This window comes from Mustela nivalis (genome assembly GCF_964662115.1).
Source record: "Mustela nivalis genome assembly, chromosome: 12".
Classification (NCBI taxonomy): Eukaryota; Metazoa; Chordata; class Mammalia; order Carnivora; family Mustelidae; genus Mustela; species Mustela nivalis.
This window is the reverse complement of record NC_139031.1, coordinates 52,576,155-52,604,000: the sequence shown is the minus strand read 5'-3', so window position 1 is coordinate 52,604,000 and position 27,846 is coordinate 52,576,155. Positions and strand designations below refer to the sequence as shown.

The 27,846-nt window shown below is 36.7% G+C and overlaps 1 protein-coding gene and 1 long non-coding RNA gene across 5 annotated transcripts in view; one reads left to right on the top strand and one right to left on the bottom strand.

Annotated features, from left to right (window-relative positions):
* The window catches only part of MACC1 (MET transcriptional regulator MACC1), a 227,013-nt gene that overhangs the window by 82,226 nt on the left and 116,941 nt on the right, over positions 1–27,846 (bottom strand). The gene's annotated exons all lie outside the window — the stretch shown is intronic.
* Positions 357–20,057, top strand: LOC309845063. Its single transcript, XR_014301010.1, has 3 exons — positions 357–662; positions 18,432–18,532; positions 19,677–20,057. It is a non-coding gene; the product is annotated as an uncharacterized lncRNA (long non-coding RNA).

The following is a 27,846-nucleotide window of genomic DNA, read 5'->3' as shown; positions in this document are numbered from 1 at the left end:
TATATAAAGAAAAGTAGTCTTTACCAATGATAAGGAATAAAAGAGGAGGATTGGGCTTGGATGCAAAAAATGTAAGTTGAAGCTGAAGTACTGTATTCCAGATAAATGAATATGTATATTCAAAGGTGGGACATAAAATTTGGGGGAAAGAAAAAATAAGATCTAGACTAAAGATACAGCTCTGAGAGCTGGTGGCTTAGGAATGTGTCTCCGTATAGAAGTATGTCATACATCACTCCAGGAAGAGATAAGTACATGAAAGCTCCAAAAATAAAATGTGTTTTATTTTATTTAAGGGATAGGCAGAGGAAGAGAAATCTGTGAAAGAAACTAAGTAGGAAGGGAAGAACAAACTAGGAGACTGTCAAGCAAGGTAATAGCAGTTCCAAGGAAGAGTCTGCAGAAAGATGAAGAGAAAGACTGAGGAGAATCTATTGCTTTTGGTAATGTGCATCTCCTTAGGAACTTCAGCTAAAGCAGATCCACTGATGGAATGGTGAAAGCAAAAATGGTGCTACAGTTTGAGAAAGTTAGGAAATCATTGAATGGAAAGAAGGTACTGGGGTTTCATTTAGAGGGAACTTCAGGAGCAAATATACTGACTTGCGTGTGGAGTTTGTCGGAGGCTTCAAGAAAGTCAACATGGCTGTAGGACAAAACAAGTAAGTATATAATTTCTACTTACCTATGAGACCAGTACCATCTTATAGGGAAGAGGTACTGATTGTTAGAACCACAGGATTTTTAAAGAAGATTGAGAAGCAGTTCAGGAGTAAAAAATGCATTGATAGACTTACTTCAAGCTTGGTAACTGATTTATAACTCTATCTATTCATGGATAGATAGATAAATGAAATGGATTCATTTCCTTATGTTGCCATAATTGTAGAAAATTAGATCAAACTAATGAAAATGTCTAAAATAAAAATGCCACGCCACGGCTATAGCCAGGAGAGCTGGTGCCAGGAATTGGCAAATCTCTGTGCCCTTCTGTCTTGAAAGTAGAAGAAACAATGAAGTATTTAGACGGCAGTAAAGCAGGACAAAGAGCATGTAAACAGCTGTCTCCTAACTAGGGAAAAGATCCATGAACACCATGACTGCTCGAGTACTAACAATGTACTAACAATTTCTTCCTTTTTTGTTTTTTTTTCTTTGAAGTTCAAGGCTAACATATTTAGTTAATTTGGTGAGGAAAGCAATGACCTACTTTCTACAACTATGCTCAGTGAGAGCACAAGTGAACCTTACTTTTCAAGGACTGTCCATTTTTTTCCCCAAGAAGAAAAATGCTTATATAAAACACTTAGGGTTTTTTTTGGGGGGGGGGGGATAAGAAATATAGTTTAAGGATTTAGGTTTCTTTAATTCTGATGAAAATTCTTTGACCTTTATTTATGAATTAACGTGTTTCTAAATAGTTCTTAGAAGTTGAATTCTTCTAATACTGTTTTAGTTAATAAATTGTAGCCTATCCTACCCCAAGTCCAAAGTTTTATGGCTGGTTTGTTGAGAGTTGACCAATACTGGTAGAGAAGATCAGTAAGTTCCTTGAAAGAAGATGGCTATATCCTCAGGGCTTCACAGACAGATGTCCCATACATTCTTAATGAACCAAATTAAGTCATATACAAAATAATATTGACAAAAATTTAACTTATTCCAGTGGTGATGTCATCTTACTTAAAAAAAAAAAAAAAAAAAGTGCTCCGGAGCACTTGCAAATTTAAGAACTCAGTAGCTATGGATCTTAAAAAATAGGTTTTGTTGAATCCATTTGATTGATTGACAGTTATTATTTATTCAAAGAGGAATGGTTTAGCCCAGATATAAAGAAATCAATGCCCGTGAGTTTTGAGCCCCATACCAGGCATAAAGCTTACTTAAAAAACAGAACAAAATAAAACACAAAAAAACAAACACAAACACAAAACCAAAAAACAAATAATGCTAAGAAAGCTGAGGAGATAACACGAAAGGAAGAAATGTGTGGCTGTGAGGGACAAGAGACACTTGGGCCTGAAAGGAGCCTGGCAGCAGCTCCATCAATCCAGGAGATCGTGCTGCACAGGCATCTGTCCCAGATCGTGTGATTTTTTTAGATCTCGGAAATACATATTTTGAGGTTAAATCTCTTTACTTATCTTTACTTAAAAACATTAACTCACTTGGTTTAAAACACAATGTGTTTGACAACCTCTGCTCTAGGTAGATACTTGGCAATTAAGGCCTTCAGACATCAAATCTATTAAAAAGAGTGAATAACTAAAATGAATAATTATGTGTTCAGCCCATGCCACCTGAATTACAAGTAAACTTTCTCAGTAACAAGGGTATAAAAAAACACAGTGTACAGCTGTAGGAATTGTTATCAAATTCTCTTTTCTCTTTTCAGCTGCAGCAGCCTATAATGTTACCATAATCTAAAAGCTGAAGATCAAAATAATTAAGAAGAAATAACACTTAGAGACATTTGCATAATTCATCATTGCAGCTGAGACTGAAAGACACATTGTCCTATAGTACGAATAGGTTATAATTTACAACACATAATGAAAATTCAGTTAAAATATACTTAAGTGAAAAGATTTAAAATGCAATTTCTTCCATTATTAGAAACATCCACAAAACAGTTCATTTCTCTTAACCTAAATGAACAAGTTGCTAACTTTTACATGTATTTTATGGAATAACATTTTTTGATTGGGAGAGGTCATTTTATGCAATTCACCCATGGCCTATTTATTCCAAATGGCTGGGTTGTAGGTATTATTATTGTTCCATCACATGAAAAAGGCCTCAGGGCCCATTCCTCCGGCAGAACATGCTGCAGTAGAAACACCACAGGTGGTGCCAACTTTCATCACACTTCAGTGAAGGTATTCAGAATAATTTACTTGAGCTGTGGATCATTCCCTGACAGTCAGTCTGCACCATGCAATACTTTCAAGACTAGATTTTTAGTAGCTATGAATTTCGGTGAGTATGTGGGAGAGTAAGAGGTAGTATTTTTCAGCACAGTACAAAACAAATGCCCCAAAGTCATGAAAAGCTGGATTTGAATCACAGATCTGCCATTCATTAGCTGTGTAACCCTGGACTAATAACCAGAATATCTTTGAGCAGCTTTCACTTGCCAGGCACTATGCTAAGCACAGAGTATACAAGAGTGAACAGTGCTTGCCCAGGGGAGTTTAAAATGTAATAGGAGAATCAGAAAAGCGTAGGCAATTTCAACACATAATCTTAAGGGCTAAAGTAAATGTTAGCAGGGAGTATTTTGGGAGAAGATAAAAGTATCATCTATCCCCATCTAAGCAGTAAGGTTTCCTAGAGGAAGTGATATCTGAGCTGATATCTAGAGGAAGATTAGGAGCTGGTGAGGGAAAAGCAAGGCCTATAATATTTTAGAAGGAGGAAATGACAAAGGTCAGAAATTGAAAGAGAGGCTTGCATTTCTGAGGACCCGCTCATGGTTTGCATGTTTGTACAAGTGTACATGATGGACTATCAGCTGGACAATCCTCAGTGTTTATCATAGCCAAGGGGGAAAAAAAAAGGTTAAAGGACAAGGCAAAAATGCAAAAACAAAAAAAAATTAAAATTCAAAAATATTACCTTATTGCTATTAATTCATTTATTCCTCCACTTAACAAATCATTAGTTCAAATCTACTATGTTTAAGAAACTATGGGTTGCCCCAGCTTTGACCTCTGACCTCTTCTCACCTATCTCCACTCCAGTGAGGAAGGGAGGAAGAAAGAGAGATCTAGCCTGCAGAATGCTTTAGTATGGAGGTTGTGAAGGCTGCTTGTCTTATGTTTCGAGAAAAACTGGACTTCAGATATGGAAAATGTTACACCTCTGGTGTGGAGGGCGTGGGAGAGAGTACAGGTACAGTATTACCTGCTTTAGGCAGGTGATAAGATACTGGTTTCAGAAGTGAAAACCAAATCTTTATCTTTTTTTTTTTAAGATTTTTTAAAAAATTTATCTGACTGTGGGGGGCGAGCAGCAGAGGGAGAGGGAGAAGCAGGCTCCCCACTAATCAGGGAGCCTGATGCCGGGCTAGATCCCAGAACCCCGGGATCATGGCCTGCACTGAAGATAGGCGCTTAACCAACTGAGCCACTCAGGCAACCCCAAATCTTTATCTTTAAAAAGTGGGTTTGATATTTAGAAGCAGCCCAAAGAAAGGGGTTCCTTAACAAAATTAAAGTCTCTTCTATATGGTCATTAAGAAACTTTCACTTTCTGATTTCAAAGTATACCACAAAGCCGTAGTTATAAAAAGAGTATGGTACTGACATAAAAAGAGACACAAAGACCAATGGAACAGAGTTGAGAGCATGGAAAGAAATATATGTATATACAGTCAAATAATATTTTACAAAGTAGCCAAAAATGCTCACTGGGGAAAAGATAGTCTCTTCAATAAAGAGATTGAATATGGTGGTGGGAAAAATGGATTTCCACATGTAAAAAAATATAACTACCGCTATCTTACACCCCTCACAAAAATGAATTCAAAATGGATTAATACTCTAACCTTAAAACTCCTAGAAGAAAACATAAGGAAAAAGCTTCTTGAAGTAGGACTTTACAATGATATTTTGGTTACCACCGAAAGCATAAGCAACATAGCAAAAATAAATGAGACTACATCAAACTACAATCCTTCACAGCAAAAGAAACAATCAACAAAATGAAAAGGCAACCTATGTAAAGGAAGAAACTAGTTATAAACCATATTATCTGATAAGGGGTTAATACCCAAAATAGATAATAAACTTACACACTCAATACTGGTGGGAGGTGGGGGGTGGAGAGAAACAATCTCTTTTAAAAATGGGCAAAGGATTTGAAAAGGCATTTTTCCAAACACATATAAATGGTGAACAGGTACATGAAAATATCTTCAATAATACTAATCATCAAATGCAAATCAAAACAATAATGAGATACCTCACACCTATTAGAAACTATTATCAAAAAAACACAAGAGTACACATGTTGGCGAGGATGTGGAGAAAAGGGAATTTTGTTCACTCTTGGTGGGAATGTAAATTAATATAGCCACTATAAAAACTAATCTCGATGTTCCTCAAAAAGGACTATCATGTAAACTAGCAATCCCATTTCTGGATGGAGATATATCTATATCTATGTCTATATCTATATCTATATCTCCAAAGGAAATGAAATCACTTTCTTGAAGAGTTATCTGTACCCCTGTGTTCTTTGCAGCAGTATCCATAATAGCCAAGACATGAAAACAACCGAAGTATTTGTAAGCAGGTGAATGGGTAAAGAAAATATGGCATATATATAAAAAACAGAATATTATGTAACCTTTGAAAAAAAGGACTTCTTACCTTTGAGGATAACATGGATGTCCTTGAGGGCATTATGCTGAGTGAAATAACTCAGACAAAGATAAATACTGAAAAATCTCACTTATATTTAGAGTCTAAAAAAAGTCAAGCCCATAGAAATGGTGGGTTTCTGTGGTGTGTTGTTTGTGGTGGTTCCCAGTGTGGTAATTGCCAGGGGTTGCAGTTTGGGGGAAATAGAGAGATGTTGGTCAAGTATACAACTTCCAGTTGTAAGATGAGTAAATTCTGGGGGATCTAATGTATAGCATAGAGACTATAGTCAACAATACTGTATTACATACTTGAAAGTTGCTAACAGAGTAAATCTTAAATTTCTCGCCATACACACACATACACAAAAGGTAATTATGTGAGGTGATAGAAGTTTTAGCTAACCTTATTGGGGTGACCACTTTATAATAGATCCATATATCAAATCACACTGTATACTCTAAACTTACACAGTACTCTATGTCAATTATATCTCAGTAAAACTAGAGAAGAAGAAAGAAACTAAGCCGTTGCTTTCATATAGTCCATTAATTTTCACACTAAATGTGGCAACACTCCTCACACTTTTTGAAATAAAAACAGTTGACTGATTTTAGCAGAGAAAATGCTCATTTCTAGATCAGCACCTAACTTCATGATGTTCATTCTGTGGAACACTAGTATTAATAAATTCCATGAGAAGAAAAAATGTCATTGGTCAAATAATTTGGGGAAATTCCACATACTATCCCTATTGCACACTATTTATATTAACATATTTAAGAACCTGAGAATTCCTAAAGTAAACAGAGCAATTGGCAAACACATTTTAACCAAGGCTTTGATAGAAGCTAATTAGCATAGATTTAGTCAAGGGACTGGAGTTACCATTCACTAGGCATGAGCTGAGTGCCCTTGAAATCCTGGAAAATTTCCTTTACAAAGGACATAACTCCCTTACACCATTATATAAAGAGTACTTTTTCTATCAAAGGAAACGGAGATTGACCATCATGATTACTGTCTGCTATCCTTCAACCATGCATCTCAAGAACTATGACCCTTCCAGAAATAGCTTACATATTGAACAAGGAAGAAAAAACAAAGCACACTACAGTCCTTTATAAAAACAAGTTTCATTTTGCCTGGAAGTCCTATTTTCGTGTTTGTCTTTTAAGTTGCTTTAATAGAGTAGATGAAATTTGCTTATCTGTACCAAAACTCGTTAAAAATAAGTTGTGAGTTTTTTGTCACCCAATCCAAAATTTCTTCGCTAAATAGAGTAATAGAAGAGGTCAGAATTCCTCCCCTTTCATGGTAGATTGCCTGTTTGTTTTCAGGGTACCTTGGTCAACTTTTGTCATCAATCCCTATGACCAAGTGAGCCACGCTACCTTTCAGAGTGCAGGACTTTTCAGATACTTGAAAAGAATGTCTCTGGGAAAGGGCAGAAGCAGTGCCAGTGATAGAGCTGTTACTGCATTCAATGTGTTAGGGAATAAAACATAAATTAAACGTCCACTTTTTTTTTTTTTTTAAAGAAGCTTCTTAAGGATTTGTTTCCTAACCTGACAATAATACAAATGATGTTATGTGGTTTCTACCTCATTGTCTGACATAAAATACCTACAATATGATCTTGCCTAGAGAATGGAAGTATCTATAATTCTGGCAGATCTTACAACACCTTTCTACCTTTTCTGTAACAACTTTATAATAAAATTAAGAAGTATCTATAAAAAATGGATTATGTCAGACTTGTTCACTCCTGTCTCTCTTACACTTAACACAATGTCTGGCACAGACGAGACTGCCATAAATGTTTGTGGAGGGAGAACAGGGAGAGAGGACAGGCTTAGAAATCAAACAAGAAAGTAGCCACTTTTAAAGAAACAAATCTTTCTTACTGACCTGAGAAATTAAAAATACGTTCTAAAAAAAGTTTTGGCCTTTATTTAGGGGAACATGCTGCTTTCATATTAGTTGATACAAAGAGTAACCCTGGACCTACATTTAAAGAAAAATCTCATATAATTTTTTAAAGATTTGTTTATTTATTTTAAAAAGAGAAAGCATGAGTGGGAGGGGCAGAGGAAGAGGGAGAGAGACTCTTAAGCTGACCCCACCAATCCCACAATCCTGAGATTATGACCTGAGTGGAAACCAAGAGCTGGAAGCTCAACTGACTGAGCCACCCAGGGGCCCCTCATATAATTTTGATTATAAATAACATTCATTAGATTTATGATCCTTAATTCATATATTTTGATCATTCTCTACTTCATCTGCTCTTTTCAAAGGAAACCCCCTTATTTTTGTGTGTGTGTAATGCCAAACAAGCACACCTAGCTTAGGTATTCATATATCTCATTACCAGAAGCTATGGTTGAGTAAATGTGTTACTGTTTCTGCATAACAAAATATCTAAGGCCCTAATAGGAACTTGAGATCAGGATACCTTCACAAAATCCTCAAAGTTGTTAACTTTGAACTCAGTCATGGTGAAGCACTAACATCATCCTTCCACACGTTGTAATAATCAGTATATTTTTAATTATATGTAGCAGAAACTCAAATCAGACAGGCTTATGAGATAAATAAATGGATGGATGGATGAATGAAATGTTGGCTCATTTCACTAAAGTCCAAAAGTAAAATCTTGGTTTGAAAATATAATATTAGAAATCTATGTTATTCCATTTCTTAACTTTCCTATTTTCCATGCTGATTTCGTTTGCTGGTAAGCTCTCTCCATCTGTTAACAACATGGCCCCAGCAACTTAGGCTTAGCTCCTTCCATCTTTGCAAACCCAGTATGAGAAAGAGCTCTTCTTTCCAAAGAACACCAGAAGGATTTTCATTGACCAGCCCTAGAGTGCCCAGCTCTGGAGCCTAGACTAAAAGTAGGGAAGGTGGTTCCCAAATGAAAGTCAAGATGCTATTATACCAGAAGAAAAGGACATGGATACTGGATAGGTAAATATGCAGAGCTATCTGCTATGCCCATGTCCTAAATTCTTGTGGAATTAGTCAGAGGTCAGGGTTATTGAATTATATTTGGATTGTTCACAGAAAATTCATTAAGCTTTTGTCTTCAATATTTTAAAAAATCATATTTTGAAACTTTAAAATAGTTGGGTTATTTTAATTCATAAAAATTTACCATTAAAATGAACTGAGAAACAGGAAGTTAAGCCTTTCATACCCTTTGTGATACTTCACTATTGGTAATTTAATTAACTGATACAGCTCCATTACTCGCATATGACTAGTGACTCAAATATCAAACATTCTCATTTATGAAATAGAGATAGGAAAAAGTAAATTTGCTAAGTGTGAATGTTTATGAGCATAATCAATAAACTACAGACTAGATAGTAAATTTGAACTTGCCAAAATTACTTGATGAATATAAAGTTTCTATTTTTAAAAAGATGAACAATCTATTGGTTAAATAAACATTTCCAGTTCTGTGTGATTTTGATTTTATTCAACCTAATAAAAAGAACAGTAAACACAAAGTCAGAATATTTTGGTTTTAATAAAAACTTTACCATATTCTAATCATGCAAGTCTGGGGCAAGTAACTATTCTCAAAAAGTTGCACAATTGTTGAAAGGATATTGTATAGAAAGTAGTAATTAAACACAACACAGATTTATGAAACACAGGGTTTTCCCCATATAATGAGCTTATAATTTTGCTCCTCACATAGAAATTTTTATCTAGCTAGTGTTTTGTTGTGATTCAGTTTTTTGTTCTGATGAGTTTCTCTTTATGATTTATTAACTCTTTATAATTATATTATTTGTAACCTACTCATGACCAAACTAGACTGCCCTGTGTTAATATACAGTGCTGTGGTTTGATCTTTTTGATAATGTAGAGAGAATAGAAGGCAGTTAAAGGAATGATGAGGGGGCGCCTGGGTGGCTCAGTGGTTTGGGCTGCTGCCTTCGGCTCGGGTCATGATCTCAGGGTCCTGGGATCGAGCCCCGCATTGGGCTCTCTGCTCCGCGGGAAGCCTGCTTCCCTCCCTCCCTCTCTCTCTCTCTCTCTCTCTGCCTGCCTCTCTGCCTACTTGTGATCTCTGTCTGTCAAATAAATAAATAAAAAAAATAAAAAATAAAAAAATAAAGGAATGATGAGGAAAGCTGTTATTTAGGTAACTTTTTTTAGAAAATAATTGCACATGGGGTTTAAATTCTTAATTAAACTATTTAATTGAATCAACCTGTATTATTTTAAATGCCAGTGGTTTTACTTCCATCATTTTATGTGAAATGAACTCAGTTTTCCAGACAAGATTTTAAAAAAGATGATACAAGCTATTTCCTCAACTAAATAGGAAAAATGAAAAAAAAATATGAAAAATGAGTTTATGGAAATTAAAAGGCCTCCCATGCCTGTGCATATTTAACTAAAAATCATGATGGTGCCAACATATCTTGACATCTAACCATATATATCCCCAAATCAGAATAACTAAACCTCCAAGTAGACAAATAGAGTATTATGCAGAAATATAGAGTCCACTTGGTCTTCTGCCTTGACATTCAGAGACAAATAAGATAAGCAACATACTCCTTTCTTTTCTTTTTTTTTAATTTTTTTTAAATTTTTTTTTAAAGATTTTATTTATTTATTTGACAGAGAGAGATCACAAGTAGGCAGAGAGGCAGGCAGAGAGAGAGAGAAGAGGAAGCAGGCTCCCTGCTGAGCAGAGAGCCCGATGTGGGACTCGATCCCAGGACCCTGAGATCATGACCTGAGCCGAAGGCAGTGGCTTAACCCACTGAGCCACCCAGGCACCCCGCAACATACTCTTTTCTCATTCAAAAGTTTAGAAGATATGACGCTGCCTACATTTTTACACCACAATGTGTTAATATTTCTATGTTCACGTTTTTTAGAACACATAGCTTTATTATTATGCTTTATTCTCTTAAGAGTTTACTTTGTCATTTTCAAACAATATTATCTGTTTTTCATTATATGTGTTCATTTATTTTATGTTATTTATTATAGCTTTTTATTCATTATTTTTGATAATAAGTGTCCAATTGGAAAAAAGCATTCCCAGTGGAGGAATAATTTATAACATTATTTTACAGAGCTAAAATCCCTGGAGCTTCAAGTCTATTTTGACATCTGCTTAATTCATCTGTTTAATAACCAAGTTACGATGAAACAGTTGTGCTGTCAAAAAAAATGATCAGTGCTGTACTATTATTAGTTGCATTGCCTTCTGTTTCCCACCTTCTGGACTTTCATAAAAATCTAACAAAGGATACAAAGAAGCTTTTGGAGTACAGGATCATAAAATAGCCTTCTGCATTATCTGACCAGTTCTTTAGCTGTACTTTTAAAATATCTAAGATCTGGATAAAATAAAAGCTCAGTCTTTTATCTCAGTATTTCTTTTTTCTTAAGCTAAGTTTGTGTAAATACTTATCTTTAGGCATGGCTGGTGAACGGAATAGTATTTTTAATATTCTATTGAATAGAATTATACATTTTATGTGAGAGATCCAATAAAACTTGGATTTCAAATCAAACTAATATTAATGGGGTCTTACTTTGTACCAGGTATTATATATATTTCAATTTTTAAAGTCTCATTTAAACTGCAAAATAAACCAATGTCATTACTATAACCACTTCACAAATAAAGGATCAATTAAAAAATCACTCAAAAGGTCCAAGAGCTTGCCCCAGGCTCCAAGCCAGTGAATATGTAAAGATACTTAAACCTTTGATTCTAATTTTAAAGCTAGGATTCTTACTATACTACATTTAATACAATAAATCATAAGAATTGTGGATATTAGATATTAATATCTGTTATATGCCCCACACTTGTCCTATTTGTCACAATCCAATGAAATTATCTCTATTTTTCAATTAAGTAAGTGGATAATCAAAAATTTAGGCAGTTACCCGTAGTCACCTGGCAGGTAAGTGGTAAAACTGGAATTCAAATTCAAACCAGGCCACTTGACTTCAACATTTAAACTCTTCCTATGACAGCACACTGACTTTCAACTGAAATTAAAACTTGCAAAAACTACAATCCAATATATATGAGATGATTAGATGATAATTCAGGAGCTAACACTTCAAGCTCACCATTAAGAACTTCTCCATTGTTTCATTTATATGAGGTACTAGTTTAAGCGGCTTTTGATTAATATAGAGCCAATAAATATGAATGTTTTATTCAAATTTTCATTTTATTTCTATCTGAATATTTGGCATTATACACGATATTTTGAAAATTCTGGCAGAGTGCATAGTTTTTCACACAATTAGAATAATCAAGTGTTTTAACTGATCTAGCCAGCAAAAAAAGACTAAACAGACAAACATGAGAAATCACTAAACAAAAATATATATAATTCAATTTTGTAAAGTAATCTAGTTCATAATCAGGTAAGTACACAATTTCATAAATAAATCAATACATATTACTATACATTCATTCCTGCCCAGATATACATGATGGAACAGGAGAAAGTTCAAAGAAATATGGGAATTCCTAGGCAATAAAGATTGAACTATAAAAAAGAGCAAACTTTTAAATCAACATTATTCAGGGGTAATTTAAGCATACAGTTTATGATCATTTTAAGCTTATGGTTCCATCAGTGAGTTTTGACAAATACGTAAACTTGTGTAACCACAATGAAATGAAGATATAGAACATTTGTATCATCCAGTATTTTAATCATGCCCATATAAAGTTAATCCTATATCTCCAGTACTAGTCACTCACTAATCTGCTTTATATCAGTAAAGATTAGTTTTGCCTGTTCTAGAATTTCACAGAATGTGCACTTTTTTGTCTGTCCGCTTTTGCTAGTCATGATACTGAGTCTTATCCATTCGTTTTAAGTATCAGTAATCACTCCTTTTCAATGCTGAGTAATATTGCATTGCATGTTTCCGCCAAAAGTGGTTTATCCATTTACTGCTTGATGGATATTCGAATTGTTTCTATGTTTGAATATTATAAACAAAGCTAATGTGAATGTTTGTGTACCAGCATATTTTCATTTCTCTTGGTAAATACCTAGGAATGGAATTGTAAGGTTGTTTAAGTGTATGCCATTTATACACAAAACTGTCAAACTCTTCTCCAAACAGGTTGCTCCCTTTAATACTATACCAGTGAAGTATGAGAGTTTCAGTTGCACCACATCCTTGACACATTTAGTATTGTAAATCATTTCAGGTTTAAGCCATTTCAGTGAATATGTAGTGGTTTATCATTGTGATTCTAATTTGCTTTTGGGAAACAGTTTTTGTAGAAAACTAGATTAGCAACTGAGAATCCCAGTTAAACAGGGTTAACTACAGAGTCACGGGGCACCTGGGTGGCTCAGTGGGCTAAAGCCTCTTCCTTCAGCTCAGGTCACGATCCCAGTATCCTGGGATCGAGCCCCACGTCGGGCTCTCTGCTCCGCAGGGAACCTGCTTTCTCCCCTCTCTCTGCCTGCCTCTCTGACTGCTTGTGATTTCCCTCTCTGTCAAATAAATAAAATCTTAAAAAAAAAAAAAAAACTACAGAGTCACATATAGAACTGAATCCTGGATCTTGTACCTACTATATCCGTGACAGGAACAAGTTGTCTTAGCTTCTCCATGCCTCAATTTTTTCCTAAGTCAAAATAAAAATGGTACCTTCCTCAGACTTTGTTTTAAACTTCAAAGAAAAAATAAATGTAAAGCACTAAACATGGTGCCTGGATCATAGTAGGTGTTCAATAAAACTTAATATTACTAATCTTATTCCACAGAATGTAGAGTTATAAATTTTTAAAATTTATATTAAGTTTACTTCTTTATTAACTTATTTTGTTTAAATTCAATTAGTTAACATATAGTGTATTATTAGTTTCAGATGTAGAGTTCAATAATATATCAGTTGCACATAATACCCAGTGCTCATTACATCACATACCCTCCTTAATATCTATCCCCAGTTACCCCATTCCCCCACCCACTTCCTTTCCAGCAACCCTTAGTTTATTTACTAGAGTTAAGATTCTCTTATGCTTTTTCTCCCTCTCTAATTTTGTCTTATTCTATTTTTCCCTCTTTTCCTCTATGATCTTCTGTTTTGTTTCTTAAATTGCACATGTTAGTGAAACCATGTAATTGTCTTTTTCTGATCGAAGTATTTCACTCAGCATAATACCATCCAGTTCCATCCACATCAATGTAATTACATATTACATAATATAGGTGTGTCTACACACACACACACACACACAACCTCTTCTTTATCCACTCATCTGTCACTGGACATCTGGGCTTTCTCCATTGTTTGGTTATTGTGGATACTGCTGCTATAAACACTGCATTGCAGGTGCTCCTTCTGATCACAATGTTTGCATCCTTTGGGTAAATACCTAGTAGTGCTGCATCCTTTGGGTAAATACCTAGTAGTGCAATTGCTAGGCCATAGGGTAGCTCTATCTTTAACTTCTTGAGGTCCTCCATACTGTTTTCCAGGGTGGCTGCAACAGCTTGCATTCCCACCAACAGTGTAAGAGGGTTCCCCTTTCTCCACATTCTTGCCACCATTTGTTGTTTCCTGAGTTATTCATTTTAGCCATTCGGACTGGTCTGAGGTGGTATCTCACTGTCGTTTGATTTGTATTTCCCTGATGTCAAGTGATATTGAGCATCTTTTATGTGTCTGTTGGCTGTTTGTATGTCTTCTTTGGAGAAATGTCTGCTCATGTTTTCTGCCCATTTCTTGACTGGATCATTTGTTTTGTGGGTGTTGAGTTTGATACGTTCTTTATAGATCTTGGACACTAGCCCTTTATCTGGTAAGACATTTGCAGTTAACAAAAATGCTATGCCCTTATAAGATCTACCTAACCCAACATATGACTTGTTTTAAAGTAATTTTTTTAAATAATAAATCTATTTTCCTCAAAGACATAATATAAAGATACATTAGTCTGGAAGGTATCTCTATATCTAGTTTTTTTTTTTTTTTTAAGATTATATTTTTAAGTTGGGATTCAATCCAAACCAAGTTTGTAGACACTATTTTAACATGGCCTTAATCCTAGAAAGTGGCAATATCAAGTATTTAAAGCAACGTACCAGCACTATCTCTTCTCCATCCACAAACAATCTTTGTGGTCTCAATAACTCACTAAAATGCCAACTTCCATTTTATCCTGACATCAAGTGAACCAACATGTTTTCTCTCCCCACCCACTAGGACAAATTTCCTACAGCTGCTTCCACTGCCTTCACTGTAGCAATGCCTGTAACCACTCTTCTGTCCTGGCCTAGTGACACCAAGTAAGCTTCCCTTCTGCTTGTCACATTGCCAAGTCTCTCCTCAGGTCTGAAAACTCTGCCAAATCATCTAGGTTTTGTTTCTGTGTGGTCTGAGGGAGTTGGCACAGAGTAAAGCAGTGAGTTCTGTAACTTCCTGTTGGGTTTTCTTTCACAATTAGGAAAGAGGGTTAGGAGTAGCCAACAGACATTATTCTTTTTTTTTAAAGATTTTATTTATTTGACAGAGAGTACAAGCAGGGGGAGCAGCAGAGGAAGAAGCAGGGAGCTTAGCAGGGAGCCCAATGTGGGGCTCTATCCCAGCATCCTTGGATTATGACCTGAGCTGAAGGCAGCTTCTTAACCGACTGAGCCACCCAGGTGCCCCTAGACATTACTTTTTAAGAAAGTGTCTTTCTGAAAAAAAAAAAAAAAAAAAAAAAAAAAAAAAAAAAGAGGTACCTTAAAACTCTGCAAAGTTAAAAGTTTAAACTATCACTATTCAGTCATTATGTATTCAGTGACCCTGATGTGTTTACCACTTGAATACCCAGTTTTTAAAAAACTTATTGTTACAGAATTTTTAAAGCCAGTATGTTTATCTGTTAACATCACAGGACAATTAACAAATTTATAAACTTATTTCGTTTTCCTGGCCTCTCCTGTAAAATCTTATTTGAACGTCGTAACCATTGAGTTTGAAAGCATTAGGTAACACAACACGTTACCACTTACGACTACCGATAACAAACAGCTTTGAGGCTGAGCTGAAGTTACTGGGGAGAGTGACAGCAAGAAGAAAATAATATCCTGGCAGTAGAGTACAGCTGGAGTAGGCAGTGACCAACCAAGGGCTTCAGAGACGACAAATAGGCAGAAGTGTGTTAATCAGCCTTGGGAATAGATACAGGGCAGGGACCAGTCAACAACCACAGTAATGAAAGTGTTGTAGAAATTCACCTGGAAAGTGGATCATATTGGTCCATTAAGAGGTTTGCCTTTAAACACAAGGCAAATGAACTCATGCCTCCAGACGATCACCACTTGCGATAAAACAAGAAGTCATTCACCATGTTTACAGAGTATGCCATTTTTTATCTATTTCTGAAATTTTTTTCTCTCAGACCCATCCATACTCAATCTATCTCTACAGCTGAGCAAGAAGCAAATTAGGGGTTACTGCTTCCCATAGCCTTTTGCGTACTATTAAATTTAAGTCACTGCTCACTATCCAAACCTCTCAGCTAGAGTTGGATCTAATAAGCCTTAGACTTTCCTAATACTTGGCTACTTCTCCCTGTCTTAGCATAGCTTTCTGGAGTTTATCTTGCCTGCCTGTCTTGGTCTGTTATTTTCCAGACTCTCTATTTTTCTGGACTCTCTATGTGTAACTGGACCTCAGTTTCTTAGCCTGCCTATTGAATCAAGTCCTGTGGCCATCTATATATTACAACTACTCTTGGCTTCTACTTTCCAAACTTTCAGGAGACTACAGTGGGATGGCTAGAGAAGAGGACACCATTACCATGAACATTATCAAAGAATGGCTTACGTGAATAAGCAACATGCAAATCCCTTTAAGAGTCAGCAGATATGAGCTCTGGGAGCTTAAGCAAATGAAGTTCACAAGGTGCTTCCACAGACTATACTGTTGACATGTGCATCTTCTCACTTTGATTCCTCCAGGCTAAAATGTAGCCTCTAGAAAGGTATTAAACTCTCTTTTAAAACTCAGGCCTCAGCTACCCTGGTACACAGGGTACCTGGGTAAAAATTAAAATGCCAAGGAGGAAATGAAAGACATCAGTTAAAGAATGTCCTAATAGCTTTTGGCTTATTTTTCGTATTTCAGGATTCTTGTTCAAAGTCAAACAAATTATACCCTAAAACAGCTCCCCCAAAGTCATGGCTCTCTTGCATGTAGGAAAAGGTATGAATTTAGCAATTATACATTCAGATATCAAAACTTTAATTTAGTTTTTGAACTAATATCCTATGTACTCTAAAAGCTTCTTACCAAAAAATCAGAATATATATATTTATCTTGTATTTAAGATTCTCTCATGGTTTAAATGCTTTATCTTCTCCTTCCAAATACAGTATCTGGGTACAGAATGAAACTGACATGGGGGAGGGACATCCAAGTCTCTAGGTGATACATCACATCCGGCTTGGTTTCTGAGTTAACCTCTGTTGTGGCTTCTTCTGTGATCATGTGACCACTGATTATCCTTTTGAGTTTACGTTGTCGTGCTTGGTCTTTAGAGTGCGTCCAGTTACTATTGCTGATGTCCATGGATTTCACCCTAGCCTCCAGTCACAAGAATCTCACACCCTACCCTCCATATCGTTAGAAGGAGTCCTCCTATTGATCACCAGTTTATGTAGCACTTATGAATGGCATTGGGTGGGGGGGGGGTGGAGGAGCGGTGACAAGATTTTTTCTTTGCTTTCACCACAACACCAAAATGAGACTTTACTCAGGGCCACTCTGTTTAATACTTTCTTCAGCTATTGCAACATAAATGCCCCCAATATTTCAAATGCATGAAACTACATTTTCCCAGGACATGCCCAAAAGACAGAGCATCAGCCCCAGTGGTATTTAGAATACCCAAACCTGCTTAGATATTGTTAATTTCTTCTTTGGGATTTGTCCTTAAGGAGAAAATCAGAACAATAGGACCTTGATTTTTTTTTTTTTTTTTTTTTTTTTTTTTTTTTTTGGCGGCAGGGGTTGGGGTCGGCAGTGGTCTCTCTCAATAATTGGACAGGCTTTCCTCTTCCCATTGTCCTTGCACTGCATCCTTTTCCTCCTATTCTTTAGTTCCATCATGTAAATTGCATGATCCTCTTCAAGTTGAATGTTTGTCTTGGAGTTCTGAGAAAATCGTCACTTTTTCAAGTAAGCCAGGCATTTGTAATAATCAAAAGTGTTTGCTCTCAGATTATAGGGGAAAAAATCCATTATTAAATCCATTAAAAATCCTGTTTGCAGGAGTTTGCTGGGCCACACTTTCTCTGTGATGCAACGCATGCTATTGATTCAGTGGTTTGGAGAGCTGGACAACTGGAACATGGGGATGGCTGGGATATAGATTCAGTGTCTCAAAATCAGTATCTATGTAATTTCTCTAATCTTCTCATTTACCTCTCTATAGCATATACTTCCCACCATATAAGTACAGTCACTGGACATACTTTGCCCTTGGAGCAGGACAAGAAAATCAAACTCCAGCATCCTCAGATCCTCCCCATAAATGATGGAGGTCCAGATCACAGCCTCTGTCTCACCTAAGGCATGTGACCTTGTCTATTGCAAGAGCACTGTTTAGTAATACCTTAACTGGGCAAAAACCACAGTAAATAATCAACATATAATACATATTTTTTTAAAAAACACACATGTGGAAGGGTTATTTTGCTACACAGAATAGACCAAAATTAAAATGAAGCCCATACTTGAATAATAAGCATATGAAATGATAGTCTTAAGTCTTTATAGAAAAAGAAAAATGCACTAATCAAGAAAGAATTACTACATAAATTAATGGGCAAAACTGCAAGGAACAGAATTCCGCCTTTTGATTGTCAAAAAGCAGTTTGATTTTAGAGTTGCTCCAATGGTTAGGCCTGAAGTATATTATCTGATAACACTATCTAAACTAAAGGAAAACCCAGGGCTACCATTTAAAGAAAGCCTGCTAAGTACCCTTGGATGAATCTATGGTATTTCATTTAGTTCTTACAACAATGCTACAGGGTGGGCAAAGCTTCATTTCTAAAGATGAAGAGATGAGGTCCCCAGTCATAAGCAGAGCTACAACTGGACTCACTTCTGATGGATGACAGATATCGTCAAGGTAGGATTGAAGTAATCTCATTGAATTTCTCAGAATCTTCCTGTGGGAGGTGAGGATAGAAACAACATGCCACCACCTCCAAATACAGTGCCAATAAGAATTATACTTTCACCTTTAAACTTATTCTTTAAATTCAACTTTCAGCTCTTGTTCTGAGAGATTTATATTAGTTGACTCCCATTCAAGTCAACTGATACTTCAGTCAGTTCATGAGTGAATAGACAGGCCTATAACAAAAAAGAAGACTCTTAAGAGAAAGTTCCTCAGCAGGATTTGAATGGGCACAGGAGAGGAGTACTCCTCTTTAGGAGAATAAAGTTACTCACTGTGACCTTTCTCCTCAGTCCTGAGGCAATTGCTGAAAGAAACTAAAATTGAAAGAAAACAGGGAAACAGAATTAACTGGTAAAGAAAAAAAGAAAAAGAAAAAAGATGGACACTCAGGGGTCTCCTTTCCTTTTGGCCCTTCCTGCTCAGTTACAAGCAATTGTGTTTCTCTGTCTCCTACTGCTCTCAAATTCATTTTAAATTCACTGTAGTAGTTTTAGTAGTTTTTAGAATTGATTTGATTTTTATGCTTTTAAATGATTTAAAAAGTTAGCACTATAAAATGTTGCTCTGTGGTGTCTTCCTATTGAAGATCCAATAGGGAGCAAGGATAATATATATATATTTTTTAATGTTTTGCTATGTTTACTTTATTGAATCTTATAATATCCCCTCAGAGGATGGTGAAGGTCAGGTTTTATTATTTTCATTTAGAGGCTGGAGGTAGAGTAAAGCTTAGTTAGGTGTAGAAAAAAAAAAATATGACTTAGGCCTCTGTCCAGGATAAAATACATGAAAGCAGCATTTGTCAAAGAATGACCCATGGATTCCAAGAGATATTTTTGTGTAAAAAGAGTTTCTTAGTAAAATGTATTTGAGTAATCTCCCATACTGAAGGTATCTCCAGAGATAAGCAGGGCACACATTAAAGCTTCTGTGAAGTCTGGCAATTAACAACACTAACAAAAACTTTAAATTCAGCATCATTTCCTATAGTACTGTGTGTTTATTTAGCAAATATTTGTTTATATTAACAAAACACATTTTGGGAAATGCTCCATTAAACCATAGCATCTCTCTTTACCTTTTACTATAGCAGAAGACCAGAAATCCACTCGTCTCAGTGATGGGTACATTTAAATTATCACCAAGAAAGAAGAGAAAGAGAAGGTGAGAGAAGAAGAGAGGGGGGAGGAAGAGGCCCTGAAGGCCTGCCAATAACCACAAGAACTATGAGTGAATCTGAAAGCCACCAATACTATTCCAAGCAACCACTGAGATGATTGTAGCCCCAGAAGATATTTGATTACAGCCTTGTGAGAGTCTCCAAACCAGAGACACCCAGCTAAGCTGACCGACAGGAGTCAAGCTAGTAAAAGCTTGTAGTTTTAAGCTACCACATTTTAGGAACTTCTTAACCATTCATAGATAACTAATAAAAACACCTAAAGTAAAAGATTTAAAAATAAATATGAATATTTCTGAGGACAGTTGGATACACAAATGGAAGAATATATTGGAAATAATTGACCTAATATTTATTGAATGAAGGAATCTAAAATTGGATATTCATAAAAGCTCCTTCATGTTTGTTTTGGATTAAAATAAAACCTCAACTGATCTTTATATTATACAAATCCTTTTGCTTTTATTCTATTGTTTATTTCACCTTGAGAAATAGGATATTACTCTGAACTTCTACTTAAGCATTTTCTGAATTTTTACGTGAAATGCAGGGCTAAGAGACACAGAAGATAGACCTAACAGGATATACAGCTGATTGCACACATTTCATAACACTTGTGCTCTCCTCCCACCATCATGGATATTTCTAGGGAATGATGAGAACATCTACCAGGAAGGCATTTATAGAATTAGTGTGCCTGGGACCTATGATGCAAGAGGGAAGATGGGGTATCCATTTAAGAAAACAGGGCATACTGTATTTTCTATAAGTGGTAATGATGAAGTGTCCTGTTGATTAAAAGATTACTCACATGTTCCTCCAAACAAACTAACAAACTCTTGAGCTACAAGGGCATTCCACCTAACTGTCTTTGCTGGAGCTCCTTTCTTATTGCAGTAGAGAAAAAAGAATGAATTTGCTGAATACTACCTGGTGTTTGTTTGTTTGTTTAAGATTTTATTTATTTATTTGAAAGAAAGAGAAAGAGTGCACCACTGGGAGGGTGGACAGATGGAGAGAGAGAAGCAGTCTCCCCACTAAGCAGGACCCCGACCTGGGGCTAAATCCCAGGACCCTGAGATTATGACCTGAACTGAAGGTAGACGCTTAACTGCCTGAGCCACCCAGACACACACACCCTTTTTTTTTTTTAATTGTATAAGTTATTAATTAGGTTTTTGTAAGAAATTTAAAACATCAGTTTCTGAGGATCAACTCCACTTGTGAGAGAAAACACAGAGTGGATTTAGCCCTGCAGTTGAGGAATAGCTTTTCTTTTTTGCAGAATTTGTGAGTCCACAGCTTTCTCCTTAATCTTATGCTGCTCTGTATGCTGGTATTTCTCTTTCTCTGTGTCAAACATCTCATCTTCCTGGTGTCTGGGATTTCAATGCTTCTTCTTCCTAAAGTAAGATCAGTGAGATGTTCAAGGATTTTCACACTATTGATATCAATTTTGGTGGAGGTGGCAATAACAAATTTCTGGTATGTTCTGCAGAGAGAAACTCAAATGAGTGTCAGAGGTGCAGTCACAAAAGCAAGCCACTGCTCAGTTGCTTCAGGAAACCATCCACTTACCTCTGTGGTGCCCACAGAGGATGATGAGAATGCTGTTGAGAGTGGAACTAGATCAAAGTTTTCTAACAGGCTAACTGAGGGGATTTTTGCCTCAGCTCAACAGCTTTCAAGGAATATTTTCACAAGAGTAACATCTAGGCATTCTGCGAAGTTTAACCACTCCTGAGCCACCAGGCTTATCACCACCAACTAGAAGGAGTGCCCAAATAAATGGATGTTTTATATAACACAGGAAAGAGGATGAGTACAAAAATAATTTGAATAGCATTCCAAACTGTATTCCAAAATTGTACAACATAAAGTTTAGAAGAATTTCCAGTTCAAGTTTAAATAAACACATACATAGGAAAGGAAAAAACAGCAACAACATAACTTCCACCACTAAGAGCAAAGAAATTCCTGCTGAAAATTCCTAACCATTACTATTATTGTTCTCAATAATATAGTTTATTCCATCATTTATACAATGTATTATGGATGACACAAAATTAAGTCTGTGTAGTAACAGGGAAGATGGCATCTACTTTATTCTCTTAATAACAATGTTAAATCAGATGGGTCAAGTTTGTTGGTCATGGTCAAACAATCAGCAAGTGATATAACTAAGATTAGCATCCATGTCTCCTAATGCTTAAAATTATACTAAGTTAAAAAGAACTAAGTTAATAGTTGAGTGATTTATAGGGTGGAAGGAATCATTTTAATTTAATGCCACTATTAATTAGTAATTGTAACATGGGGGAATAAAAAGTAAGGTGAAATGAGACAAATTTTCTGAAGAGAGAATTAAAGTCAAAAGAAAGAAGAAATTATTTCAACAGTTACCAGTATAGTACTGATCAAAACAGATCCACTTTTCCAATATCTCTTACATCCATCGATCTGCAAAGTCCTGGTAGGAAATGACAAAGAAACTTGAGTAAAAAACTTCATTCAGTGGGGAGGAGTCAAGATGGCGGAGAAGTAGCAGGCCGAGACTACTTCGGCTAGCCAGAGATCAGCTAGATAGCTTATCTAAAGATTGCAAACACCTGAAAATCCATCGGCAGATCGAAGAGAAGAAGAACAGCAATTCTGGAAACAGAAAAACAACCACTTTCTGAAAGGTAGGACCAGCGGAGAAGTGAATCCAAAGCGACGGGAAGATAGACCCTGGGGGGAGGGGCCGGCTCCCGGCAAGCGGCGGAGCAACCACGCACAAAATCAGGACTTTTAAAAGTCTGTTCCACTGAGGGACATCGCTCCAGAGGCTACCCGGGGCAAAGCCCACACGGGGTCAGCGTGGCCTCAGGTCCCGCAGGGTCACAGAAGGATCGGGGGTGTCTGAGTGTCGCAGAGCTTGCGGGTATTGGAACGGGAAAGCCGGCTACAGAGACAGAGCCGACAGTAAACTCGTAGCTCGGGGTGACCTTGAACCGGTCGCAGGCTCGGTGAGCTCGGAGCGCGGCCGGAGGTCAGGCAGACGGGAGTAACTGAGCGCGGTTCTCTGAGCGCGCACTGAGGAGTGCGGCCCTGGGCTCTGGGCTCCCCTGGGCCGGAGACCAGGAGGCCGCCATTTGTATTCCCATCCTCCGGAACTCTACGGAAAGCGCTCAGGGAACAAAAGCTCCTGAAAGCAAACCCAAGCGGATTACTCACCCTGGCCCCGGGTAAAAGCGGTGCAATTCCGCCTGGGGCAAAGACACTTGAGAATCACTACAACAGGCCCCTCCCCCAGAAGATCAACAAGAAATCCAGCCGAGACCAAGTTCACCTACCAAAGAGTGCGGTTTCAATACCAAGGAGAGCAGAAGAATCCTAGAGGAGGAGAAAGCAAAGCACAGAACTCATGGCTTTTTCCCTGTGATTTTTTTTAGTCTTGCGGTTAATTTAATTTTTTTCTTTTTCTTTTTCTTTTCTTTTTTTTTTTTTTTTAATGCCTTCGGGTAAAATTTTTTTTTTTTTAACTGTTACCTTTTTCTTTTTTAACGATTTTTTACTAGTTTATCTAATACATATATTTTTTCTTTTTTATATTTTTCTTAGGTGTTTTCTTTTTTTTTTTTAATTCTTTTCTTTTTTCTTTTTTTTTTTTCTCTTTTTTCTTTTTTTTTTTTATTTCTTCCTTTTTGAACCTCTTTTTATCCCTTTTCTCCCCCCTCACGATTTTGGATCTCTTCTAATTTGGTTAAAGCATACTTTCCTGGGGTTGTTGCCACCCTTTTAGTATTTTACTTGCCCCTTCATATACTCTTATCTGGACAAAATGACAAGACGGAAAAATTCAACACAAAAAAAAGAACAAGAGGCAGTACCGAAGGCTAGGGACCTAATCAATACAGACATTGGTAATATGTCAGATCTAGAGTTCAGAATGACAATTCTTAAGGTTCTAGCCGGGCTCGAAAAAGGCATGGAAGATATTCGAGAAACCCTCTCGAGAGATATAAAAGCCCTTTCTGGAGAAATAAAAGAACTAAAATCTAACCAAGTTGAAATCAAAAAAGCTATTAATGAGGTGCATTCAAAAATGGAGGCTCTCACTGCTAGGATAAATGAGGCAGAAGAAAGAATTAGTGATATAGAAGACCAAATGACAGAGAATAAAGAAGCTGAGCAAAAGAGGGACAAACAGCTACTGGACCACGAGGGGAGAATCCGAGAGATAAGTGACACCATAAGACGAAACAACATTAGAATAATTGGGATTCCAGAAGAAGAAGAAACACAGAGGGGAGCAGAAGGTATACTAGAGAGAATTATTGGGGAGAATTTCCCCAATACGGCAAAGGGAATGAGCATCAAAATTCAGGAGGTTCAGAGAACGCCCCTCAAAATCAATAAGAATAGGCCCACACCCCATCACCTAATAGTAAAATTTACAAGTCTCAGTGACAAAGAGAAAATCCTGAAAGCAGCCCGGGAAAAGAAGTTTGTAACATACAATGGTAAAAATATTAGATTGGCAGCTGACTTATCCACAGAGACCTGGCAGGCCAGAAAGAGCTGGCATGATATTTTCAGAGCACTAAATGAGAAAAACATGCAGCCCAGAATACTATATCCAGCTAGACTATCATTGAAAATAGAAGGAGAGATTAAAAGCTTCCAGGACAAACAACAACTGAAAGAATTTGCAAACACCAAACCAGCTCTACAGGAAATCTTGAAAGGGGTCCTCTAAGCAAAGAGAGATCCTACAAGTGGTAGAACAGAAAGGAACAGAGACCATATACAGTAACAGCCACCTTACAGGCAATACAATGGCCCTAAATTCATATCTCTCAATAGTTACCCTGAATGTTAATGAGCTAAATGCCCCTGTCAAAAGACACAGGGTATCAGAATGGATAAAAAAACAAAACCCATCTATATGTTGCCTCCAAGAAACTCATTTTAAGCCCGAAGACACCTCCAGATTTAAAGGGAGGGGGTGGAAAAGAATTTACCATGCTAATGGACATCAGAAGAAAGCAGGAGTGGCAATCCTTATATCAGATCAATTAGATTTTAAGCCAAAAACTATAATAAGAGATGAGGAAGGACACTATATCATACTCAAAGGGTCTGTCCAACAAGAAGATTTAACAATTTTAAATATCTATGCCCCCAACGTGGGAGCAGCCAACTATATAAACCAATTAATAACAAAATCAAAGAAACACATCAATAATAATACAATAATAGTAGGGGACTTTAACACTCCCCTCACTGAAATGGACAGGTCATCCAAGCAAAAGATCAGCAAGGAAATAAAGGCCTTAAACGACACACTGGACCAGATGGACATCACAGATATATTCAGAACATTTCATCCCAAAGCAACAGAATACACATTCTTCTCTAGTGCACATGGAACATTCTCCAGAATAGATCACATCCTCGGTCCTAAATCAGGACTCAACCGGTATCAAAAGATTGGGATCATTCCCTGCATATTTTCAGACCATAATGCTCTAAAGCTAGAAATCAACCACAAAAGGAAGTTTGAAAAGAACCAAAATACATGGAGACTAAACAGCATCCTTCTAAAGAATGAATGGGTCAACCGGGAAATTAAAGAAGAATTGAAAAAAATCATGGAAACAAATGATAATGAAAATACAACGACTCAAAATCTCTGGGACACAACAAAGGCAGTCCTGAGAGGAAAATATATAGCGGTACAAGCCTTTCTCAAGAAACAGGAAAGGTCTCAGGTACACAATCTAACCCTACACCTAAAGGAGCTGGAAAAAGAACAAGAAAGAAACCCTAAGCCTAGCAGGAGAAGAGAGATCATAAAGATCAGAGCAGAAATCAATGAAATAGAAACCAAAAAAACAATAGAACAAATCAACGAAAGTAGGAGCTGGTTCTTTGAAAGAATTAATAAAATTGATAAACCCCTGGCCCGACTTATCAAAAAGAAAAGAGAAAGGACCCAAATAAATAAAATCATGAATGAAAGAGGAGAGATCACAACTAACACCAAAGAAATACAAACTATTATAAGAACATACTATGAGCAACTCTACGCCAATAAATTTGACAATCTGGAAGAAATGGATGCATTCCTAGAAACATATAAACTACCACAACTGAACCAGGAAGAAATAGAAAGCCTGAACAGACCCATAACCAGTAAGGAGATTGAAACAGTCATTAAAAATCTCCAAACAAACAAAAGCCCAGGGCCAGACGGCTTCCCAGGGGAATTCTACCAAACATTTAAAGAAGAACTAATTCCTTTTCTCCTGAAACTGTTCCAAAAAATAGAAATGGAAGGAAAACTTCCAAACTCATTTTATGAGGCCAGCATCACCTTGATCCCAAAACCAGGCAAGGATCCCACCAAAAAAGAGAGCTATAGACCAATATCCTTGATGAACACAGATGCGAAAATATGCAACAAAATACTAGCCAATAGGATTCAACAGTACATTAAAAGGATTATTCACCACGACCAAGTGGGATTTATTCCAGGGCTGCAAGGTTGGTTCAACATCCGCAAATCAGTCAATGTGATACAACACATCAATACAAGAAAGAACAAGAACCATATGATACTCTCAATAGATGCTGAAAAAGCATTTGACAAAGTACAGCATCCCTTCCTGATCAAAACTCTTCAAAGTGTAGGGATAGAGGGCACATACCTCAATATCATCAAAGCCATCTATGAAAAACCCACCGCAAATATCATTCTCAATAGAGAAAAACTGAAAGCTTTTCTGCTAAGGTCAGGAACACGGCAGGGATGTCCATTATCACCACTGCTATTCAACATAGTACTAGAGGTCCTAGCCTCAGCAATCAGACAACAAAAGGAAATTAAAGGCATCCAAATCAGCAAAGAAGAAGTCAAATTATCACTCTTCACAGATGATATGATACTATATGTGGAAAACCCAAAAGACTCCACTCCAAAACTGCTAGAAGTTATACAGGAATTCAGTAAAGTGTCAGGATATAAAATCAATGCACAGAAATCAGTTGCATTTCTCTACACCAACAGCAAGACAGAAGAAAGGGAAATTAAGGAGTCAATCCCATTTACAATTGCACCCAAAACCATAAGATACCTAGGAATAAACCTAACCAAAGAGACACAGAATCTATACTCAGAAAACTATAAAGTACTCATGAAAGAAATTGAGGAAGACACAAAGAAATGGAAAAATGTTCCATGCTCCTGGATTGGAAGAATAAATATTGTGAAAATGTCTATGTTACCTAAAGCAATCTACACATTTAATGCAATTCCTATCAAAGTACCATCCATCTTTTTCAAAGAAATGGAACAAATAATTCTAAAATTTATATGGAACCAGAAAAGACCTCGAATAGCTAAAGGGATATTGAAAAAGAAAGCCAACGTTGGTGGCATCACAATCCCGGACTTCAAGCTCTATTACAAAGCTGTCATCATCAAGACAGCATGGTACTGGCACAAAAACAGACCCATAGATCAATGGAACAGAATAGAGAGCCCAGAAATAGACCGTCAAATCTATGGTCAACTCATCTTCGACAAAGCAGGAAAGAATGTCCAATGGAAAAAAGACAGCCTCTTCAATAAATGATGCTGGGAAAATTGGACAGCCACATGCAGAAAAATGAAATTGGACCATTTCCTTACACCACACACAAAAATAGACTCAAAATGGATGAAGGACCTCAATGTGCGAAAGGAATCCATCAAAATCCTTGAGGAGAACACAGGCAGCAACCTCTTCGACCTCAGCCGCAGCAACATCTTCCTAGGAACAACGCCAAAGGCAAGGGAAGCAAGGGCAAAAATGAACTATTGGGATTTCATCAAGATCAAAAGCTTTTGCACAGCAAAGGAAACAGTTAACAAAATCAAAAGACAACTGACAGAATGGGAGAAGATATTTGCAAATGACATATCAGATAAAGGACTAGTGTCCAGAATCTATAAAGAACTTAGCAAACTCAACACCCAAAGAACAAATAATCCAATCAAGAAATGGGCAGAGGACATGAACAGACATTTCTGCAAAGAAGACATCCAGATGGC